The sequence below is a fragment of the Rattus norvegicus genome, chromosome 7 (assembly GCF_036323735.1).
Source record: "Rattus norvegicus strain BN/NHsdMcwi chromosome 7, GRCr8, whole genome shotgun sequence".
In the NCBI taxonomy this organism is placed as follows: domain Eukaryota; kingdom Metazoa; phylum Chordata; class Mammalia; order Rodentia; family Muridae; genus Rattus; species Rattus norvegicus.
In genome coordinates this window covers 127,941,963-127,963,187 of record NC_086025.1, presented here as the reverse complement: position 1 = coordinate 127,963,187, position 21,225 = coordinate 127,941,963, and the positions used below count along the sequence as shown (strand labels likewise).

Below are 21,225 nucleotides of genomic sequence, written 5' to 3'. Positions count from 1 at the left end.
GAACATAAGACAAAAATAGAAATGAGACCAAACAAAAAAAAAAATCACCCTGCAGCAATTAAAGAAATTGAAATTGCATCATTAATTCCTCACAGAGAAAGCTCTCGGCCAGGGGTCTTCACTGAATGAGTTCTATCATATTCAAAGAGATCAGCTCCTTACTAATTTAAAACAGCTGCTTTCTCAGAGAGCCAGCATTTGAACCAGCCAGTTGGCATCAAAGTTCATGCTTTAACTTCAAGAAGAATGAACAGCCAGGCATCTAATGGAGGATGAATTATCGTGGAGAACACATAAGGAGAATCCTGGGTATGAACAGACAGCTTACCCAACAGGAAGATGGGAGAGAGTCTTGGGAAATGACACCTCAATTGTTCCTAACGCTCACCAGAGATACCCATGTAAAGCTATCAGAAGCATCAGACTGGCCGGGGTTAAAGTCTATAAGCATTCCTTGAGGGGTGAAGCTGACAGCTCTTCAAACTTGGTTGTGATAGCGGAGACTGAGTGCAAACTCTCTGGGTAGTTATCTGGTAAGGAGTAACGTACACACACTAGTTATCCCCTTCACTGGGATTTACATATTCTAATGTTATGGGTATCCCAAGAGACAGATGTGCTGGAGTCATCCTGGGAAGTATTACTTCTAATATCTAAACTGGAAACAGCTCAAATGTCTACTGAGAGTAGAATATATATTTTGGTCGCACTCAATGTAATGTAGAATAATCTAACTCGGCAATTAAACATATACAATAAAATCCTTACTAGCAGCTATGAGAGAGAAAGAAAAACCATACGGCATGGGTGTGTGCAGATGGGAAAATTAAAATGCATCATTTGGCAACATATCTGCAGTTGGCAAAACTATAAGAAAAAGTAAGGATAGGACCACTCTGAAGCCCAGACCGTGGTAACTGGGGATCGGGAAAAGAGATCCTAGGAACGCACTGAAAACACACTGGGGAGTCCCTGGATGTGGGTGATGCATTATTTCCTGACTTCTCCGTGTAGCTGTTGAGCTTACTCATTATATAGCAATGTGTTTAGACCTTTTTGCATGTGTTTTCACACACACACACACACACACACACATACACACACACACATACACACACACACACACACACACACACACACACACACACACACACACGCCTTCATTTGAATACCTCAGGGAAGTCTAAAATATCCAAATATCCAAGCAGTTGATGGTGTCACTTCTGTTAGAACCTAGGGTCTCCGCTACATCCAGAAACACATGCAGGTGGGAAGCTGAAGACTCAAGGAGCTTGGGTCTCTGCTGGCTTGGAAATCTTATTACTTTGTTTTCTTTAGGATTTATAAAAGCAAGAGGGAGCCATTGATCATAAACATGACAGAGGTACAGTAAGGCGGGGGTTCAGATGCTCCTCCTGGCTGCTACTTAGATGGGAAAGTAAGGAGAAAACAAGGATTTGGACGAGAAGACCATCTGGCTGGCTACTGTAGTTCAGGAGAAAAGGAGATGGTAACCTGCAGTAATGACAGCCATGAACAGGACTTTCAGAAAGGGCTGAGTTATTAGAAGTGCAAGCAATGAGAAAACCACAAAGGCAAGTAACCCACAGTGCAGAGCGGGGCAGAGGGAGAGGTGAAGGAGAAGGTAGGAAGGAGGAAAGGGAGGGGAAAGAGAGGGGAGAAGAGAGGGAGTAGGAGAGAGAGGAGGAGGCAGAGGGAGTGAGGGAGGGAGGAAATAATGAGCTCTCTTTGAGACTTCTAAGTTTTGGATTCTCCGGGCCTTTCAAATAGATACCTAGTAAATAATCGTGGCTCCTTACTCACTTTTGTATTGCATGCCTGCTGTTCTAGGTATGAGCAATCCAATGTAACCTAGAGAGCACACACCTATGAACCTTTCATGTGTCTGAAGCTCATGTGAAAGCCAGGCTGAAGGTTGAGAATTCACATTTTGTGTTTTTGAAATATAAAAGCCATTAGTGAGTAAAGGTGAATAGTTTGATAAAACCATAGCATGTAGTGTAAGTAAATTGGACAAATAGTAAACTAAAGGAAGAGGCAGGGTGACACCATTGTGAAGAGACAGGATTGTCACAATATGTAACAATCTCTCTGTGCAGGGAGTGGAAACTAGCTTACTGAGGATGCTACAATGTCTGAGATGATGATGTGCTACATTGTACAAACACTGCCTGGGTCATTACAGACACAGATAGCCTACTCTCCAATGAGATGGTGGTATGCTTTTAGACAACATGTGGGCACATGGCCTGTCAGCACATATGTGGTGAATTTAACTGCAGAGTTGAGCTACCTCATGGAAGTGATCAAAGGGGAAATTCACAGAGTAGGTCCTTATTGTGTTTACATAATATTATAAGTAAAGTCCATTGCTTGTATTTGTGTGGACTGTGGCTCTCTATTAAAAACATTTGAATGAAACCTATCACTTCTCCCTAAAGCCTGCACATGTAATCTACACTAATTTTTATTCCAACAGAGTTAAAAACTAACACTTGTTAACATTGATCATGGCTCCCAGGGGATGCCCCAACAGAGGGAACTGGTGGAACCATGGGCATATACATCATTGACAGCTTTACAAGAAGGCAAATGTGAAGAAAAGGTTCATGCCCCTCTTCAGAACCTAAGGAGCTGCAGTCAGACACTGACTGGCTATGTGACAGCCAGTGGGACACTGTGGTGGTACAATGTTATTTACCTAGAAACACAGGGCTTTGGGTGTTGTTTTCACATGGCAATTATTCCATGGTAACTAACAATGTATTTCACTCTTAGTTTCAAATAAAAAGTAGGCTCTTTTTATTGATGTCTTATTTAGGGTTTTATTGCTATGAAGAGACACTATGACCAAGGCAACTTATATTGGAACATTTAGTTAGGGCTGGCTTCCAGTTCAGAGGTTCAGTTCTTTTTCATCATGGTGAGAAGCATGGCAACATCCAGGCAGACATGGTGCTGGAGAAGGAGCCGAGAGTTCCACATCTCGATCCAACTGCATCAGTGGATTATACAGATCCTTCTGTACCAGGTGGAGCTCAAGCATAGGACCTCAGAGGCCAGCCCCACAGTGACTCACTTCCTCCAACACAGCCACACCTACTCTAACAAGGCCACACCTCCTAATAGTGTCACTTCCCATGGGCCAAGCATATTCAAACCACCACAGTTGCTTTGGCTTTTCCCTTCTCTCTGTGACAGTGTACCTGTCTGATATGGTTCCTTGGGGGCATGGTAGGCCCCTGTCCAGATTCTTCTCTAAGTCTCTCTCACAGTCTTCCTATCACTCAATAGTGCCAGAAAGTTCTTAGAGCCTACGATTTCAGTCATGTTTAAGAAGTCTCTCTCTGCTAATCTTCATGTCTGTCTTAGTTACGGTTTTATTGTTGTAACAAGGCACCATAACTAAGAGTTTATGACAGAAAGCATGTAATTTAAGATGTGACTACAGTTTCATAGGGTCGGTCTGTGACCATTTTAGCAAGGAGCATGGGCCTGGTATAGGCTTTTGAAACCTCAAAGCTCAACCCTTATGCCATACCTCCTCTAACAAGACCACATCTCCTCATTTCCAAAGTAGTTCCACCAACTAGAAACCAACCATTCAAGGATATGAACCTACGGGGCCATCCTCATTGAAACCTTCACAATGTATATATTTTTCTGTTACATAGACTCTGAATCTGTATACTCCTAACTTCCACTGCTACAATCTGGCCCAAGCAAGCATGTCTGGCTGAGGTCATGCTGTATACATTGTCTACCAATAGTCAGTCTTCCATGTAACAACTACAGCAACCACTTGCACTAGCTGGCACGTTTTGAGATGGCCTCCTGCCATGTTCTATGGGTGGCCTCCAGGCTGCACACCACACGTCCTGCTCCCCTACCTCTTAGAACAATGTTATCCAAGGGAATTTCTCCATTTTCACTACTTCCAAGCCGTGCTATGCAGGCTAGCTCGTTTTATGTCAACTTGGCACAAGCTAGGGTTCTCAGAGAGGACAGAGCCTCAACTGAGAAAATGCCACCATAAACTTTGGCTATATGCAAGCCTGTAGGGTATTTTCCTAATCAGTGGATTATAGGAGAAGGCCTACCCCATTGTTGGTGGCACTACGCCCAGGCTGGTGGTCCTCCGTGGTAAAAGAAAGCAGGCTGAGCAAATCATGAGAAGCAAGCCAGTAGGCAGCCCTCCCCCATGGCCTCTGCATCAGCGCCTGCCCCCAGGCTCAAGCTGTTAGAATTCCTACCCTGACTTCTTTTGAAGGAAGTGGAAGCATAGGCCACTTTCCTTCCCAAGCTGCTTTTGTTCCTGCCGTTTCACCACAGCAATAGTAACCCTAACTGAGACACACACTGGTCCTGATTCCACTCGCAGGACCTGTTGAGATGCTCTCACTTACCACCCAACTTAGCAAAGGTCTCTCTACAGGGCCTGCTTTATTCTAGACCTTCATCTGCCTGGTCCCCTGCTCATCCTGTCCTCTGCCTGGACATCCAGTGTGAGTCAGCCCTACTTTTAATGCCATCCCCTCCTTGAAGGCATCAGCTACCGTAAGATTGAAGTCAGACTGGTATCCCTCCATATATGACTGCTTAAAACCACAGAAGGTAAAGGCAGGCCCTGGTAGCATACCTGTTTGAGCCTAAAATATCGACAGATGCCAAGAAATAATTCGTCAGATAAATATGCCCCTCAGCTGAGAAATGTGAGCAAATCCCGACTGTAGCGTTAAATATTAAAGAAAGGTGGACCATCCCACACTACGCCCGGCACCTGCAGGCCACGTGGAACCAGAGGGTTAAATCTTCCTGGGGCGCATCCTGGCCTCTAACTGGGGCCTCTAGTTCATTACATCCTCTACCCCAAGCTCTCTCTGTGTTCCAATCCAGTCCCTTCTCTCTTCCACTCTTCCCCATTCCGACCTGGAAGTCCCGCCTACTCCTAGCCTAGTGATTGGTCCCCTGAAATCCTTATTCATTAGGGAAAGGCCCTTGCCACACCTGACCGCTTTCTTTCTAATGTTTCTGTTTGGGCTCTTTCCTCTGTAATCTAAGCGACCTCTGCTGAGGCTGGCTACGGTAGCTTCTTAATTGGTGCTCCTGCTTTCCTCAGCATCCAGAGTAATCATTAAATGTGTAAATGAAGTCACATCAGGTTTCTATGATTAGAACTACCCATTGCCTTCCCTCTCTCGCACAAGGAAGCCGGGATGTGAACGATGATGCAGCAGCCCACAAGTCTATGCCATCCTTGCCAGACCCCTGTACCCCTACCCAATCTGATCTGCCCAGTAAGGCTCTTGCATATCTAACTTGAAAATACTCCAGGACACACAAACTACTCCACAAACATTTATTGGTCAGCTCTACAGCAGGAACTCTGCAGGGCCTGGGGTCAGACCTGCCCAAGCATACCTACCACATCTAAGGAGATTCACTTTTTAATAGTTGGAAGTGCAAGGCGGGGCACCGAGAGGAGAACCCAGGGGTTAGAAATCAAAGATGCGGAGCCCACGGGTACGGCTGGGGAACGATGCTCACAGAAGTCCTTTAGGAAAGCGTCGTGGAAGTGCAGATGATGCAACAATATTATCTGATGTCACAGTTATAAGATATGTTCTCAGTAATGTCTTCTCTGCCTTAATACATGATCGCACGCAAAGAGCTGTTTGAAAACGCTAGGTTTCTAGCCACCAAGCTCATCTTATTTGAACTTGCAAGTATTTCTAAAGTCTAATATCCATTTTCTTGCTTTCATAATTGTAATAGACTCAACAAGATCGAACCTTTTCTTTCGTGACTTCAAATGATAAAGTGCCCAGGGCCGTGTTTCTGCAAGCCAGGCTATGCTATGCTGTGAGTTGTAATGCAAACATTGAGTAGGTGTAAGGTTGAACATAAGATGAAATGAGCCAATAGCACACTGGTCCTAGATATTGCCTTGGTAAAAATCAATACCTTAAGGTCGGTTTTGTATTATCTGACTTTTTATTGAGAAGAAAGAAAAAGAGTAATAATTGCTTGGGGGTTTGGGCTAATTGTTGGGTTCCTACTGTGTTTCCGTTACACACAACTGCAGCTGTGCTACCACTGCTGTAGCAAAGTGCCAGACACTGAACAGCTCACACGACGGAAACTGACTCCCTCTCAGCTTTGGAGGGTGGAAGTCCAGGGTTAAGGCACTGGCAGAATTAGTTTCTTAAGGAGCCTCCCCTAGACTTCAGGAAGCTGTTTCGTCTCTTATTTTCAGAATGAGACTTGCTTTGTAATTTCCTATTCTTGTGAGGATACCACTAGCCACACTAGATAATGGACCACCGTCGTGACATCATTTTAATGTGATTGACCCCTTAACATCCCTATTTCAAATCAGTCACACTCTGATTCATGTTAGGGTCAACATATGTATTGGGAGGAATACACACACGCAAAACAACATGTAAGCCAATGTAACTTAAATATTATAATATAAATGTATATATACACATATGTATGTATATACAGATAGATATGTAGATACGTAGATAGCTATGTATAGATATATAGATGCATAGATAAATAGACACATAGGTAGATAGATAGATAATAGATAGATAGATAATAGATAGATAGATAGATAGATAGATAGATAGATAGATAGATAGATAGATAGAGGGAATCAGGAGAATCAATGATACTGAGACCAGAGGTTCTGTTCGCCAGTATTATGCTTTTAGAAAGAAACACACATGTATGTTCCCTAATAATGTTTAAGTCAATTGTATGCTACAGTCCAGATGAAGTTTTCACAGCATATCACCTAGTGACATCATAGCCCTCCCCTCGTTCGCACAACGACACTGTAACGTCCACGTGGTGATGAAAGGACACTGTACTTATTGATGAAGCCAACTGCATGTGCATTTCTCAAACGGTTATCTTCGTGATTACAGGGCACATGACTATAACTCATTCTATCTCCGTGTCTTTTCAAGGATGCTTTCCCATGGTGTCGATCTCCATGCTCCCACCCCATCATTACCCAGAGTGAGCCTTCTCAGACTGGAGTCACACACATGGACAAGTCGTCCTTGATGCCTGGGCAGGAACAGGCACATAAAAGCATTTCTAAACAGCCATTTTGCCTGTCTTGAGTTACCTACGGTGGGTCCCATAATGGAGAAAAATACACTTTCTTAATGGAGACATCTGTTTTACTTTTTCCTCTTATCAAATATTTAGAAGACCGTGCAATGGTAAAGGATATTATTATATTAGGCAAACTGAAGAGATAGCAGTAAAGCAATTCTCTCTGCCGTGTAAGGTTTTGAAAAAGTGTGATCATAGGGATGAAGTAGACAGAAGACAGTCTCGGATACACTAGCGCCTCCCATGGCCAGTGTCAGGTGAGGCTCTCTCTCATCTTCTCCAGCTTAGCATGGATATACTGTGAACAAAGATCTTACCTCCGGTTCACCCAAAGACCCACTATTGGGGTTACCTTTTACTGCACAGAGCATGTCCTGGTATGGTCGATGGTAAAAATATTTGATACTTTCAAATTCCTTTAATAAAAATGAGTAATGAACGTCTCCATATAATTTAACTTATCATAATTATCACAATTCTGTGGGCGGCTATGTAATTATACATATATGTATTTTATGCTAAAATGAAGAATCAGTTCACTTTTAATAAGGAAAAACAAATTGAATTGTTCTTGAGGCTTTCAACCTTGGCAACATTCTCTCTCTGTCTCTCCGCTGATTCCAGAAACACTATTTTTGTAATGCAACTGAAGCAATTCGAGTGAGTGCCAAGAACGTCTTAATGTGGTTTCGAGGCAGGTTTTGTTTTTTTTGTTTTGTTTTATTTTTTGGCCTGTCATTTTCTCTCTGTGACATTAAACTTCATTTCACTAAGTACTATGTTATCATGTGGTATACTTCAAGAGAATCCCACCCAGTTGCAGTTCTGATGTCTGAGGGGACACTTGTAACTGGAATGTTCCCTCTAGATCAGATAAAATGCGTGAAGTTTTTTTTTCCTGCAGCATAACTTGTTGTCCCAAGTTACCATGACACAGAAGAGCGTGAAAACACAAAGAAAATGTAGCACTTAGTTTTTCTTTTGTACCAGGGCTGCTCATGGGCATAGACTATCCCTACAGAGGAGGAACGAGTCTCTCATCCCAGTATATCAGGGCTGCTCCTGGGCAGAGGGCATCCCTACAGAGGAGGAACGAGTCCCTTATCCCAGTTCCATGAAAGCAGAAAAGAACGGATGCTGCACAGAAGCCCTTGTTCAGGTAGTTGCTGTATTCTAAGATTTCAAAACACATCTTTGGGGACATTGAGAGGAGCACTCAAGAAGACTGCAAAGCTATGGTGACTTTTAAAAACCCTCCATTCATCCTGCCACACACGCTGATGCACCATGGCAGCTCGCTTTGCTTCTCAGGTACTTCAGTTGCCAGGAGCGTTCAGCGTCCAGACTTGCTTGCAGACAAATGGGGAAGTACTGTGACACACAGCCAAGCTCCTGGTGGTTTCTGGACTTTGTTCCCACTGCCAACTCACTGCCTAAGGAGACTTTATTATTTAGATCAAGACATTATTTAAGAAAATGTTTTTTTTTAAAATAACCACCGTTCCCATATCTCCTTTGTTCTACACCAGGCACAGAGAGGTGTAGAGAAGGATGACCAACCATGATAGCTGGCACAGACGGAACACAAGCGTGTTTTACAGAGGACCTGTTTTGCAGATCTTAAGCAGATCAGCGGTTAACTGAAATACACAAACACATAAGCTTGACGCACCGCAGCAAAGGTTTCAAAGTGGCCCTTGATGTGACAGGAGAGTGAATCCACGGCCGTACCCAACCCAAGCAGGAGGCTCGACTGCTTGGCCATACCCACATCCATCCATTTACTGTTTATGTTGCGATGAGACCTTACTAAGTTCCGAGGGAAGCAGTCCCACAGCCGTGCTTCCTGAAGTAGCTCTGATTAGAGAGTTACCACAGCTAAGCCAACTGAAAGAGGAGTCCGCATGGACCAGTTGTTGAAGTGATCGTAAACTAAAGATCATAAAGTATCCATGCGTTTGTGTGATTACGTGTCTGAAGGTAGGTGAGTATAGGCGTGTGTGTGTGTGAGTCTGTGTAAGTCTTGTTTGGTTGAGCATGTCCATGTGTGTCTAGTAGAGTATAAAAGTAGGACCAATGAATGAGGACCAAGTTGAACCACCCTTCCTTAAGAAGGAGACCATAAAGGTTAGGATGTTGTGGGAAATGCTGCCTCTCAGTATAGAGGAGACACCAGTCAACGCAGCACACAGCGTGATTCAAGATGGACAGCCAGAATGCTAGCTCACATTCAGGTAAAGTCTCATCTCTGGATAGGGGTCAGCTGATTGGCTAAGTGAGGCAGACAGAATCTTCGGACCCCATGGGTTTTATATGTCCAATGGTTTGCTAAGCAACTCACAGATCATTCTCCACAAGCTCTATGGGAAGAAATGAGTTAATGAAATTGAAACTAGGATGTGGATTGTAGAGGACTGTAGAGGTTGGGGGAATTCATGATTGTCTAGGAAGAGGCTGGAGGGATTACACAGTGAGCAGCATGTCCCGAAGAGCAAAAGAACGGATCTGAAGTAGAGTCCCGTGAATGTCCTTTGGTCTCAACCATGAAGATAAATGAACTTTGTTTAGAGCTGGTCAAGAAACATCTCAAGTGTGCAATAAACTAACAAAACTGAAGGAGACCTAGTCAGACCCTGTGCTGAAAGAATATTAGAGAGCCTAAGTAATCCACAGAAACCCAGGCATTGAATGCTGGATACAAAGAAAAAGGAACTTGTTACAGATTCACATGACCTGGGAACAGCCAGAGAAACTTGGTGAGTGCTTAGTGCCTGACTTTGCTATTGGAGTGCACCCTTCACAGCTGCACATCGTCCCAGACCTAGAAACATTCAGGATTTGATTAACTGAACGCTGCACACTAGAAAACCTTGGGTTCCTAAAAGTCTCCTGTGGCTTACAGGTTACTTTCAGGCAGACCAAGAAGAGTGTGATGGACTCATCATTTGAACACAGTCGCCATTTTAATCCATGAAAATTCCCGATGTCTGTCTTGGGCATGATTTGAGCTAGGGGTGGAAACTGGCGCAGGTTAAGAGGAACTCTTAGCTTTAGAATGGGAAGGAATCTGCATTTCATTCATTCAAAAATGGGAGTAAAAAAAAAAAAAACAAAAATAGGAGTAAAGGACGCACAGAAAAATGAAGAGGTCAGTCAGGAAGAATTTTATTTCTCCTAGTCCAGGTTTCTATTGCTTCGATGACACACTGTACCTCAAGCAGCCTGGGGAGGAAAGGGTTTATTCAGCTTACACTTCCACCTTGTAGACCATCACTGAAGGAAATAAGGACAGGAACTCAAACAGAGCAGGAATCCAGAGGCAGGAGCTGATGCAGAGGCCATGGAGGGATGCTGCTTACTGACTTGCTCTCCATGGCTTGCTCAGCCTGCTTTCTTATAGAACCCAAGACCACCAGCCCAGGGGATGGCACCACCCACAGTGGGCTGGGCCTTCCCACATCAATCACTAATTAAGGGACTGTTCTACAGGCCTGACCACGAGGTGATCTAATGATGCACTTTCTCAATTGGTGTTCCCTCCCTTAACTCTACCTCGTGTCAAGCTGCCTTAGAATTAGCCAGGACATCCCTCAGACCACCAGGGGCCACTTTAGAAAGAGAGGAGACATGTAAAAATGAGTAAAGACGTTACTGCCGTGATCCATACCCGTGTGTGCGTATGAGCTGAGCATGCATCCTTGAGAAATCACTAAGCCAAACTGAGAACGGCAGCAGTTAAAAAAGAAAAGCCACGTGGAAGTTGGGCGGTTACTACAAGGCGATGCAGAGGCAACAGAGAGGACCTCACTGTCAACAGTGGACATGAACTGAGTAATTCAGAGAAGGCCCTTCAGATGGTTAGAGATGGGGATAGAAAGTCTTATCTTTTCTCCTTTTGTTTATCCATGATCACTTACCTCCTAGGATAAGACGCCCCGTGACCATTCTCTGTATTCTTCGACTCAGGCCCAGTGTCAGCCACCTCCCCCAGAGTCCCTGGTCACCTCAATGTAGAATACCAGACTTCAATTTCTACAGTCTGATGCTGGCCCTCCTTCCTGCTAAAGTGCTATTCTATTTAAACCATCTCGGGAAGCAGAGCGAAAATATGTATGTATCTACACATATATACATATATATTTCACACATTCATTACATACACACACACACACACCACACACACACACACATATATGTATATGTATGTATATATATTCATCTTTGGCAAGAAAAAAACATTTTTAAGAAGTGTACTGTTAGTAATTTATCTTGGCTTTGATGACATATAACTACATACCCAAAGGTAAATAGTACTGCCTACTAGGTAGTGTATTGTTCCTAGGCCACAACCCATATGACATATTATTGTACTAAATACTGCAAGCTTTCGTAATGTAATAGTTGGCATTCATCCAACTGAAATATTTAAAAAATGATAGACACCTTAAAATATTAGGTCATAGGAGTTTTAGCATCTCCTATTAATTTAAGGGACCACCTTCTTATATGGACTGACATTGGCTTACCTGGCTCTACACAGTACATGACTGTATTCTAAGTCCTATATACACGAGCATACCCAAAATTGCCTCTGTATTTGTAAATGAGGCTACCTATTAAACACAACCGGAGTTCACAGTGATGTGTGTAACTCTAATCTAACGACCAGTTTACATGGTTTATTGGAGACGTGCCTTACGTATAACCTCGACCTGTCAGTAGTAAGAGATTGGGCTTCAATCGTCATTTGGGCGGTCTGCATAGAAAGTGGGTTCATCCCCGTCAACTGTTACGCACATGAAAAATAACATTGCCAATTACAATACGGTTGTTTCCACTTGGCTCCTCGAGTCTTCCTCTAACAGTAGGCTAGATTCTTTTACACAAAAGGAGTATGCTGAAACTGATTTACACATGGAAAAAAAGAAGACCATGCTGGGTTGTTCTCAATGCCCAAGATTTTTTGCGTGAACTATGAAGGCTGTTTCCCAATTAGCAGAGCCTGTCATTGGTTAGCCCTAGTGATAGACTCTCCCAACACTTTCAGTGTACATTAGCAAAATGAAATGAGTCTGTTGTGACTGTTACCGTCAATATATGACATCACCCATAATCTTTATTTTCAGTCCCACAGATGCAATTTTTATAGAAAATACATCCATGAAAACCGTGCAGATAAACCAAAGCAAGAAAACTATCAGTTGGGTTTTCTTAAGGCGAGCTTCTATTAACACGCCGCATCTGTCGGCATATTAAACTATATGCTGCACATCTTATCTTCTGCCTCAACCCCTGTAATTGAGAGGAAATGACATACAATTACATCAAGTTAGAACCGCACCGAACACTTTTGGGTGTTACTCCCAGCTTGTAAGAGCGGTTACATCAGTGTATCCAGTCATCAGCACATTAGTTTACTGAGGATTTCGTGATGGTTTTAAATGAGGATCAACCAAAAGAACATGGGGAGACAATGGCCATTAGACAGGATTCAGTAGTTGAGAGTATTCATTGGCACAAGACCCTTAGTTCGGTGACCTTGGGTAAATCATCCCTTTATGTCCACTTCACTGTTGATAATGAGGACATTAGAACATAAACAGAAATGCCCTGACTTTTCTGATCTGTGGTGTGCATGTAGGTATGGTGTGTGTGTGTGTGTGTGTGTGTGTGTGTGTGTGTGTGTGTGTATGAGAGAGAGAGAGAGAGAGAGATCTGCAATGTGTGTATAGGGGTGTGTGTGTGTGTGTGTGTGTGTGTGTGAGAGAGAGAGAGAGAGAGAGAGAGAGAGAGAGAGAGAGAGAGAGAGAGAGATCTGCAATGTGTATATAGGTATGGTGTGTGTGTATGTGTGTGCGTGTGTGTATTGTTTTCTGTATATGAATGTTTGTGAGCACACGATACTCAGGGCATACATGTGGATTTGAGAGAATAGCCTGAGGTCCTCACACTCTACTTTATTGGAAGCAAGGTCTGTTCGTTGTGTCTTTACCTCAAACACGGAATCCTCTGTCCCTGCCTCCCCTCCACATAGGGATGCTGGGACTGCATATGCTATGGCACTCAGCCTGTCTGCAGATCTGAACTCTGGCCTTCCCTCTGGCATACCGAGCCATCTTCCCAGCCAAAAGATCTCGGATTTTATGTCATTTTAAAAAAAATCCAACTAAAAACCTTTATTTCAAAGAGGAAAGAAAAAGAGATCATAATAAATGCTGGTGTTAAAAACATGAGTAAAACAGTTAAACATGTAAATAAAAGAAGCAGTTTTGTGTCGAATTCCCAAGCTTTTGAAGTCGGCAAGCTTGCCCCCCCCTCACATCTCAGCTCTGTCATCCATTGCAAGCCAAACCCACAGGATTTTGTCATTAAAAAACTTCAAAGAAAGGTACACACTTTGTAAAGCGGCAGTGCAGATTGAAGGCAGCGATGGACCTGGAGCCCAGCACCGCGAGCAGAGAGGCACCGGCTGTCAGGGCCTGTCTACTCTGTGTCAGATGTGGCTGGTACCTTTCTGCCTTCCCGTAGCTGGATGGATCTGCACTGTCCTTCTTGCTGTTTCTCAGTCACTCTGTGTTGTGTGGGAGTGAGAAGAGAAGGCATCCTCCTCTTCTTATTTAAAAGAAAATCATTATATTTAACACCGTTATATATCGTTAGCTCTGGGGTTTTCTTTTTTTCTTCTTTTTTTAAATTTTTCTTTCTTTTTTTAAAAAATCATTTATTTGCATTTCAAATGATGTCCCCATTCTGGTCCTCTCTCCACAACCCCCTGCCCATCCCCTTTGCCTCTGAGAGGGTGCTGCCCCACCAACCCATCCACTCCAGCCTCACCCCTCTAGCATCCCCTTCACTGGGGCAACAAGCCTCTATAGGACTAAATACCTCCCCGCCCACTGATGCCAGATAAGCCAGTCCTTAGCAGGAGCCATGGACTGACTCATGTATGCTCTTTGGTTAGTGGTTTAGTCCCTGGGAGCTCTGAGGGGTCAGGTTAGTTGATATTGCTGTTCTTCCTATGGGGTTGCAAACCCCTTCTGCTCCTTCAGTCCTTCCCCTGTCTCTTCATTTGGGGTCCCCAGGCTCAGTCTGATGGTTGGCTGTGAGTATCTGCATCTGTCTTTGTCGGGTGCTATCAGAGCCTCTCAGAGGACAGCTATATCAGGCTCCTGTCTGCAAGCTCTTCTTGCCATCAGCGTTAGTGTTGGGGTTTGGTGTCTGCAGATGGGATGGATCCCAAGGTGGGGAAATCTCTGGATGGCCTTTCCTTCAGCTTCTGCTCCATTTTTTCTCCCTGCACTTCCTTTAGACAAGAACAATTCTGTATTAAAGACTTTGAGATGGGTGGATGGCCCCATCCCTCAACTGGGGGCCATGTCTATCTTCTGGAGAAGGTCTCATCAGGTTCTATCTCCCCGCTGTGGGATATTTCAGCTAATGTCATTCCCATTGGGTCTTGGGAGCCTCCTGCATCCCTGCCATCTAGGACTTTCTCGTGGTTCCTTCCCCCTGCCCTGCCCCATATTTCTATTCATTTTCCTGGCCCTTTGTGCTTCTCTCCTGTTTCTTCCCATACCTGATCCTACTCCCCCTTTCACCCTTCCCTCTTCCACCCAAGTCCCTCCCTCCCTCTGTCTGCCAGGATTATTTTGTTCCCCCTTCTAAGTGGATCGAAGCACCCACACTTTGGCCTTCCTTCTTGTTAAGCTTCATATGGTCTGTGAGTTGTACCATGGGAGTTCTGAGCTTTTGGGAAAATATCCACTTCTCAGTGACTACATACCATATATGTCCTTTTGGATCTGGGTTACCTCACTCGGAATGATACTCTCTAGCTTTACTCATTTGCCTGCAAAATTTGTGAAGTAGTCATTTTTAATAGCTGAGTAGTATTCCATTGTGTAGATGTACCACATTTTCTGTATCCATTCTTCTGTTGAGGGATATCTAGGTTGTTCCCAGCTTTTGGCTATTATAAATAAGGCTGCTATGAACATAGTGGAGCATGTGTCCTTGTTATATGTTGGGGGATCTTTTGGGAAAATGCTCAATAGTGGTACAGCTGGGTCTTCAGAGAGAACTATTTCCAATTTTCTTAGGAAGCTCCAGATTGATTTCAAAAGTGGTTGTACCAGCTTGCAATCCCACCAGCAATGGAGGAGTGTTCCTCTTTCTCCACATCCTCATCAGTATCTGTTGTCTTCTGAATTTTTTTTATCTTAGCCATTCTGATTGGTGTGAGGTGGAATCTCAGGGTTGTTTTGATTTGCATTTCCCTGATGACTAAGGATATTGAACATTTCTTTAGGTGCTTCTCAGCCATTCGGTATTCCTCAGCTGAGAATTCTTTGTTTAGCTCTGTACCCCATTGTTCAATTGGGTTATTTGTCTCCCTGCAGTCTAACTTCTTGAGTTCTTTGTATATTTTGGATATTAGCCCTCTATCAGATGTAGGATTGATAAAGATCTTTTCCCAATCTGTTGGTTGCCATTTTGTCCTAACAACAGTGTCCTTTGCCTTACAGAAGCTTTGCAGTTTCATGAGATCCCATTTGTCGATTCTTGATCTTAGAGCATAAGCCATTGCTATTCTGTTCAGGAAATTTTCCCTTGTGCTATGTGTTCAAGATTTTCATATAAAGTGTGTATAATTTCAGATATATCCCTTCCCCAACTAGCTTGTTAACTGTTTTGGTTTTTTTTTCTTTTTTAAAATTGCAAAAGAGTGTTAATTTTTTTAAATTTCTGTGTGCAGGATTATGATGTGTTCCCACCCCACACCCCACCCCCGTTTCTATGTCATGACATAGTAGATTCATATATATTGAACCAACATTATAAAAGATAAAAGCCATTTAGTTACAACATACAGCACTTTTTAAATGCCTGCTTTACTTTTATTTATGTGTGCGCGTATACGTGTATACATCTGCGTGCACACGGGCGCCATGGCGTGTAGAAGAAGGTGGTTGTGAACCACTTCACATAGACGCTAGGACTGAACCCAGGTTCTCTGCAAAAGCAGCACATACTCTTAGCTGGAGAGCTAAATCCTCAGCACCAAGACCTGCCCTTTAAATGAGCTGTGTGCACTGCATTTCCTTCCCTAAGGATTTTCTTTTTAATTACATCTTTGCTCATCGAGGTCTGTTTCTGGTCGCTGTTGCACATCAAGCACGATGCCTTTCCAGTGAACAAATCACAAAAGTCGTTTGTGAAAGAGGCGAGCCTGCCTTTTTCCCTGGCTTACAGCAAATTTCTGCCCAGATTACACAGTGGTCTGTAATGCGAATCATTCATCTGTCCGGCCATTATCAGCTCATTCTATTTAACCAGGATGAAAGCAAACTTGGGAGTGTCTCCCTCATTCAGTCACAGGCACCCCTATCTAGCTTCCACCTTTGTCTCCCAAGAGGCCTCCTAGGAAAGAGGCAAAAAACTTTGCCCACCATTCAGCTTGGCAGTACACTGGGTGTGGAAGGGAGATTACAAGTTCAAGGCCTGGACTACAGAGTTGAAAGTTCAAAGTCACCATAAGCCAACTTGGTGAGACCTGATCTAAAAGTAAAGTGAATGGGGCTAACAGAATGGCCCACCTGCTTCTACAAAGTCAACCTTCAACATCAGTGAGTTGCCCTGTAGGGAATAGCAGAGTATTAATTGTTACAGTTCTGAGGCCAACCCGCTGAGGATTTCCAATACTGAGCATTGGAACTTAGAATTGGGTTTATGGATCACCAGATTCAGAACCAAACCTGGAGCCCACAGGGGCGGAGAGAATCAGGCAACCTCACAGGAACCTGATCTTCGTTGCTTATTCAGTCTATGAAATGCTGGCCAGTCATGATTCAAACAATTCAAAAACTGACAACTATCTTTAGTTAGTTTTACTCTAAATATAAAATCTTGATTCAAGCCAAAAGATGTTGGTTATAGCTCACAAAATGAAATATTATTTAAGGAGGACTTTTAAAAAAACATTCATTCATTCATTCATGGATCATGTGGGCACACAGGAGCAAGTACATATAATGTTATATGTGCTGTGTGTGTATGGAGATGCCAGGATTAATCGCGGGAGTCGGATCACTTTCCACTGTTTGGGTACCAAGGATCAAATTCAGTTCATCCGGTTAAGAGCCAGATGCCTTTACCCAGTGAACCAATTTTCCAGCCCGCAATTCAAGGGGGACCTTTCAAGCCATTACTGAGTGTGTCCGACTGTGGTGTCATAACATCCCTCCCCTCATCACTGACCCTAGACACTCAGGGCCTTAGAGAGCTTCAGTAAGGGACACCTTCTTTCAAATATATACAACTCCAAGGACTGTTTGAGGTCTCAGTGCTGCTAGTCTGGGACTTAGTGACGGGAATGATGGGCTATACCGGGGGTGTCGTCTTAAGCAATGCAGGATGAAGTTGTTTGCCTGTTCTGTTAAATTCCACTTACCTTCAGGAAATAAAGTAAATTATCTCTAAGTAAATGTCTCTAAGTAAATGTCTCTAAGACCCAGACGCTCAGAGTCCATGGCGGTAGCAATGCCGAAACATTACATACACCCGTCAGCACTATACTGAACTTCATGGTTGGGTTTAGAACACATTTGGGGCCAGGGTGAAAATAAATATTTCTATTTGTTTTGGAAAACAATACACTCAGAAGCTTCAATGATTCTTATAAAGCACCCACTAATTAGAAACCAAGTGACTTGAAATTATCCTTCTATGATTTTCAGTGAAGTCCTCCATCTGAATCGATTAGCAGGTGGGGAACAGCACAACTCTTCAGAAAGCACAGAAGGTTTGCTGTCATCAAGTACCATGCTTAGTCTAGGGGCACGGCAAGAAAACAGCCCTGCTTCCAAAAAGTGGCGTCAAAGTCAAAATATAGCAAGGCTTAATCACCACGTTTTATTTCCGTGCATTTTAAAAATGTCTAGTGGTGCTTTAACTTATAACATTGTGAACTATTTATTCTTTATCTTCCTACCAAGAGACAGCAATTAAACAAATAGCATGTTTTTGCTACCCAGCTTAAAGATGTTTTAATTTGATGCAAATGTCGCAAAAAATGAGCTCATTCTCTTAGACAAAAATGTGTGTGCTCTAGATAAAGAAAACTACTTCTATAGAGTAGTCATTTATCATATACATACATATATATGTGTGTGTATGATAAACTACATACATAAACACACATACATAAACACATGCACATACACACACATACATAAACACACATAAACACATGCACATACACACACATACACACACATACACATGTACACAGACACACATACACAGACACACATACACAGACACACATACACACATGCATACACACATGCACACACACACACTCAAAATATCCCCATCTCCTCCTCCATGGCTTGACCTAGAACACGCAGATCTTCTATCAGCCACATTACAGAGAACCACTTTGGCCAAGGTCATTACTCCTCCAAGTTTAAGGCCGTGGAAACTCAGCAGGAGACTTATTTCATCCATCACTGGCACCTCCCAGGGATGCTATGGCATGAGAAACACTCTTGGCATCTGACACGATTTCCCTAGGGTTTCATTCATTCTGTGCACTGGTCCCCCACCCCTAATCTCCTCTCCATGAGCACTTCCTCTCATTTGGATACTCATCTTCCCTGCAGGCTATTATCTGAGGGTATTGTATTTCTGTTCTTACGTCCTATTTAATTTCTTCATGCACCATCTACCTGTAGCTGCCACCTGTACAAACTACAAGCATAAAATGAATACACTCTTATACACGACTGCCTTAGAACTTGCTCCCAAGAGCGGTACCCAGGTGATTGACACTGCTCATTCGTTTGGAGGGAGCACCTATGGCAGGAGACAGCTGTTACTGTCCACTGAGCTGCTGTTCACCTCTACACATGCAGAACTCTCACTGACTCCCCTTCCTCATCTGTGATACCTAACCAACCATCAGTTCCTCCCCTCCATGGTGTACGCTTCCGCTCCACTTCTCTATAAAAGCAATTCTGGTTCTCCCGTTGCTGCATCCCAGAGCCCACACCCTGGTCCACATTTCTTCCTTACCTCTCCCTCTCTTCTTCACTGGACTGAAAATGACAGTGACCTGATTTTCATCTTTCAGATGCATAGTCTCAGGACACCCAGTGTCTGCTGCTAGAAACAACAGGCCTTATAACAAAAGTATAACACAGAATAACCAGTGAGGCCAGAACTGAAAGCCAGGCTGGTGGCTTAAAAGGCCACGTTCCTCATAATTATATTACATGGTGCTCAGTGTTTAGTCAGTATTCAAATAGGCACTATTTAAGCGGGTTACTTAAAATTTGGCTATTTTTAATTTATCCATATTAAATTTACACTGGCATGAGACTAGGTTAATACACAGGTATAAATGTATTCCCAAGAATTAAATTACTCTGGCATAAATACAAGGTGAATTTTCAAAGTAAATGAGTTATCAGCTACTTGGTGTGTGTGTGTGTGTGTGTGTGTGTGTTCAAATGAGTGCATGTCTACATCTATGTGCACACATATGCATGCTAATGTGTACATGTATATATGTGTATGTGTGTATATGTGTTTTGTATGTACAAGTGTGTGCATGTGTGTTTAAATATGTCCATGTATGCATACAAATGTGCATATCTATGCATATACATGTGTGCTTAAGAATACAAATTAATGTGTGGCCACTTGGGTATAAACATATGTCTATGGGTGCATACGTCTATGCTTGTATATGTGTATACATGTGTGTATTCATGTGTGCATGTATATGCAAATCTATGTATATAGATGTTCATGTATCTGTGTGTGCAAATGTGTGCACATATGTGTGGAGGCCAGAGGACAACCTTGGGTGTTTTTCTACAGTGCTGTGCACACTTCATTCATTTTATCTTGAACAAGGTCTCTAAACCGTTAGCCTGGAACATGTCAAGCAGGTGAGCCCAGCTGGCAGGAGAGCCCCACGGCCCTGCCTGGTTCTGCCTCCTCAGCACAAAGACTGCACACTCGTAAGTTCTAGTGACTGGACTCAGGCCCTCTGTCTGCCCAGCAAGCACTTTACCAACTAAGCTATCTTCTCAGCCTTTGAATCTATAAGTATTTTACCTCTATCAGGAAAATCATTTGGAGAACTCTCTTTGGGTCTTTCTAATGCTAATACCTCAAGGTGGGCAAGCTCACAATGGAGCCTGCTAACTTAGTGTTAAGGTGACTGATTTTCTAGTTACAGGTATTTTATTTGGGGGGGGTGGTTTGTTTCTCCTCAATTACAAAGACCATCTCCAACCAAAGATAGACATTTGGTTAAAGAAATAAGAAAGAGTACTGTGTATTATATCATAATGAATACTACACCATCGTAACATGGAAAATACAAAATATTTTTCTTGTTAAAAATATTGTTCTAGAAACTAGCTAGAAGACTCAGTGGGTAACAGCGTTGGCTACCAAGCCAACTGGCATGAGTTTGATCTCATCCACATGAAAGTGAAAAGAGACACCCCAACTCCCATGAATTGTCCTCTGACATCCACACATGCTATCGATCACACACACACACACACACACACACACACACACATGCACATTCACAAATAAATAATATTTTAATTAAATATCATAAGATCATCAGATCTGATGGAACCTTGAAAGTAGAATGTTTTTCTCATAACCGGTATTAAATTATTTCGATATTGTCACTAGTAGATTGACACCTAAGTCTTTTTCAAAACCATTTCCATTGATGAATAACCCAGGACTTCATTTTGTTTTTGTTATTACATTAAAAAGGATGCATTAAAGTGATGATGGTGGAGACGGTGAGGATAAATAATAACAGTTTCTTTGCTACCTCCTGTTGGGTCAAATTTAACCAACCGAACCCTCCGGTTAGACTTTGCCACACATACTTACTCAAAGCAGAAGACACAGTGATTGCATGTGTTTCCCAAGTAAGAAATAGAATGTCAAAGGTCAAAAGATGTTCACCGAAACCATTAGGCTGCTGGAGAAAGTGCTTATTAAAATAGGGATTTTTAAAACCTAATTTAA

The 21,225-nt window shown here is 42.9% G+C and overlaps 1 protein-coding gene and 1 long non-coding RNA gene across 3 annotated transcripts in view; one reads left to right on the top strand and one right to left on the bottom strand.

Annotated features, from left to right (window-relative positions):
* Positions 1-21,225, bottom strand: part of Tmem117 (transmembrane protein 117) — a 462,083-nt gene that overhangs the window by 135,757 nt on the left and 305,101 nt on the right. The window lies entirely within an intron of this gene.
* On the top strand, positions 5,667-19,787 carry LOC102546578 (uncharacterized). The gene is made up of 4 exons (XR_001839022.3): positions 5,667-5,883; positions 7,002-7,170; positions 8,146-8,314; positions 8,685-19,787. It is a non-coding gene; the product is annotated as an uncharacterized LOC102546578 (long non-coding RNA).